Source organism: Empidonax traillii, unplaced genomic scaffold, assembly GCF_003031625.1.
Source record: "Empidonax traillii isolate 1590-97213 ecotype Southwest subspecies unplaced genomic scaffold, ASM303162v1 scaffold6271:size6289, whole genome shotgun sequence".
NCBI classification, from domain to species: Eukaryota; Metazoa; Chordata; class Aves; order Passeriformes; family Tyrannidae; genus Empidonax; species Empidonax traillii.
In genome coordinates this window covers 2,719-6,289 of record NW_020961464.1, presented here as the reverse complement: position 1 = coordinate 6,289, position 3,571 = coordinate 2,719, and the positions used below count along the sequence as shown (strand labels likewise).

General features: G+C 39.2%; 1 long non-coding RNA gene across 1 annotated transcript in view; it reads right to left on the bottom strand.

Annotated features, from left to right (window-relative positions):
* Nucleotides 1-1,745: 1,745 nt before the first annotated feature.
* Nucleotides 1,746-3,571, bottom strand: part of LOC114073383 — a 3,052-nt gene continuing 1,226 nt past the window's right edge. Inside the window, exons 2-3 of the long non-coding RNA XR_003574318.1 lie at nucleotides 2,586-2,589; nucleotides 1,746-1,756 (exon numbers count right to left, since the gene is read on the bottom strand). This is a non-coding gene — a long non-coding RNA (uncharacterized LOC114073383). The remainder of the gene's footprint in view (nucleotides 1,757-2,585; nucleotides 2,590-3,571) is intronic.

Sequence of the window (3,571 nt, the reverse complement as noted above, 5' to 3'; positions counted from 1 at the left end):
TTGTGATACGTAGAGCCTGTGGTTATGATGAGAGCCAAGTTTATTAAATATATTTCAGAGGTCGTTTATGCAGGATTACTATAGAGAAATGAGGTAGGATGTTAATTTACAGAACACTGACTTCCCTACACTAACCTCTTCATAGATCCTCACAGAGTGCCCTAAATTCAAACCAGTGTAATCCATCCACTAAATGGCATGTGGTGCAACATCCACACTGCCAGAGACTTGGGCACCGGTGCATGAAGAAGAGATCTTGGGTCAAAAGAATGAAAAATTGTCCAAATTTCTGCTGCTTGAGACTGACCCCTGGGCACCACAGCGTGCAGCACTTTGCCCTAAACTTCCTCGACCTTCCCACAGAGCTCCCTATGGCTCTGCAGTATTAATAGGAACAGTAAGGTGGGTTTTTTTAAGCTCAGAGCAAAGCAATAGTAGCAGGGCTGCAGTCATACAAACATTTAGATCGGTATAAATTCACACTTCAGCCTCCTGACTTCCATGTTCACCATGCAAACCTATTTTCATCCTTTTTTTAAGCTGACATTTGTAGAATATATAAACATAAACAAACCAAGACGACCTTGGACGAGCATCCCTCTTGCTATTTCAGTCTCCTTTCTATCATTCATTTAATCTATTATACTGTGAATATCTTCAAAACAAAACATTCACCTTGTCTTCCTGGTAGACACTAATTTAATCCCGGAATATAAAGTTCCTAATAATTAGCAAAAAAAAAATTCAGCAACCATCTTGATAATATCTTAAGAATGTACTAAATAAGCATTTATTCTGGTTAGCATTGCAATTGCCTTGAAATCTGTCGTTTAAGAATTTTAGTCTTTTGGTTCTTCAGGCAACTCTTTAGCTGCAAGTCTCCCTGCAGACACTCTTTTTCAAGACTGCATTGTCCCCCATTTCTCTTTATTACTACCCCTGAAAGAGGATGAAAGCAGAGCATTAGCCCTTAGAATACTATTTTTAATTTTCCCAATAAAGCTCTTGGGAATGCACTGCTCAGGAGCCATTGCTTAACGTAGGACCATCACTTACCATTCCTGATTCACATTTGGAATGAGCTGCTGCCTAAAGTACCCTAAAAATAGTATTTTCCACGGTGATTGGTAGAGGTACAATGCCAACAGGGTGTCGTACTGAACTGCTGTAATCATCCATCCACCAGTAAGACCACAGCTGTGTATCCATTACACTCGTGCTCACCAGCTCATCAAAACCAAACAGGCAACTTAGAAACTTTCAAATCCATCTGCAATGGTCGAACTAACCCCGCTGCAAGATTTGAACTGTAAACCTGATTCTCTCTCTTTGGTGTTTTTATGACATCTGAACTGTTTTATCTGTGCCTGCATGCTGAACTTTCCCACAGCATTTGAAGGACAAAAACATAGGCTACACATTAATAACCTGTCACCTTTGTAGTGTGATTTGGGTGGCTACAAAAACACACCACGTGTGTCCCATTGAAGGCACGACAGCAGTTTCAGGATGGTAATATATGCACAGCTAGTTAGAGCTTTACTCCCATCTTTCCATGTTCCAAATCAGACTATTTAAACACCAAACCACCAAACCAAAACAAACAAACAAACAAACAAACAAAAAAACCAAACAAAACAGCCCACAAACAACTCAGGAGTTGCCTGGCAAATGAAAATGATCTGGCACAGGAACCAATCTAACCATGTCCATGTTTGAGATAATGCTTTCCAAATATAGCTTTTCATATTCCAGACTGAAGTCCAGTTACTTTTTCCACACTGTTCGTGTTATTTTTATTCTATAAAACTCAGAGGGGGGGGGAAAAGAAGTATATGAAACTCGCCCTGAAATAACTGAAAAATAAATAAAGAAATCTCAAATACATTTTTATATCTGTCAAGCAAAGCCAATTAAAGTATCCCTGTGGCGAACACAGCTTTGAAGTGTGAGTTTTCTCCTGGATTGCACTGTGAGCTGCCTTCTCAGAATGATTCATCATAATCCTCATTACTCCCAGCTTCCAGTTTCCTTGTGCTTGGCTCAGTTATCCCAGCAAATGACCACTCATTTGCAAATAGTGCAAGTTATACATTGCCATAAACAGACCATTTGTGAGTTTCCCAAACTCTAAGAGGCCTCCCAAATCAAAGGATGCTTCCTAGAGCAGTAAAAGTCTATTTTTAACTCCACTTTGGCTTTTATAAAATAAACTACTTTTTTTATCTAGTTTTATTAGAGCCAGTATCTTGTACTTCGGATTCTACAGCATTCTTCCAAATAAATATTATTTTTTTTTATTTTAGATTTTAATAGTTATTTTATTTTTAAATTTATTTTTAATTTATTTTATTGCAATTTATTATTGTATGTTATTTATTTATGATTTTATTTTCATTTTTATTCCATTAATTTTATTTTTATTATTTTATTTTATTTTTAATTACATTTTATATTATTTTTATAATTATATATTTTTATTTTACTTTTAATTTTTATTTTATTTTATTTTTTATAGAAATAACAATAAGAAGTAAAATAAGAAAATACAAAACTTAAAACCAAAATAAAAAGAAAAACCAAACCATACTATAATATAACACATAAAAATAAAATAAACCCCACAAAAATAACAATAACAATAAAATAAATTCATTGTGATTGGAATGGATGATAGCATTACTACAAAGCACCACCCTTTAGCCTGAAAATAAAAACTATAAAGTTTCAGAGCTTGATGCCTCTTTAGCACACCAGGAAAGATTCATGCTTTTGATAAAGTTAGTAAATTGTTATTGCACCTTAAGAAAGATGTGATTATTTTATCTTCTTCCCGTCAAATTCAATACTCCTTTGTCCTTTCCACAGTTGGGAGAGTTTACAGAAAACTTAGTACTGCTTCATAATTAAACCATCACACATATCCCAAGAAACATCAGTTTCACTGAGTCTCAGAGAAAGTTGCAGGAAACTGGGAATAGCAGAGATTAAAAAAAGAGCTATAACACATGCAATTCTCCTTTATTATATTTCAAGGGGCATTTCTTAAGAAAAAAAAAAATCAATTTTCATAAACAGTTTGCATAAATGTACACAACCCAGAAGCCGCAGGGCGGGTCATTTCCCCGAGGAAGGGGGAGCTCCCCACGAGCCCCGCACGGAACGGGCACCGAGCGCTCCCCAGCGAGCCCCGCCAGCCCCGGGAGCCGAGCCGAGCCCCGACCCACCACCGCAGCCCCCCAGCCCCTCCCGCCCGACCCCGCACAGCTCCGGGGACTGCCGGTCCCGCAGCGTCCTCCGGGAACACCGGGAGAGACCGGGAATGGGGGATGGAGGGGATGGAGGGGGAGGATGGGAAGGATGGGAGGGGGGGAAGGGGGGGGGCGGGGAAAACCCGGACTGGATTTCTCCCGGAGTACGGAATGGGGGAAAACCCGGACTGGATTTATCCCGGAGTACGGAATGGAGGAAAACCCGGACTGGATTTTTCCCGGAGTACGGAATGGGGGAAAACCCGGACTGGATTTTTCCCGGAGTACGGAATGGAGGAAAACCCGGACTGGATTTTTCC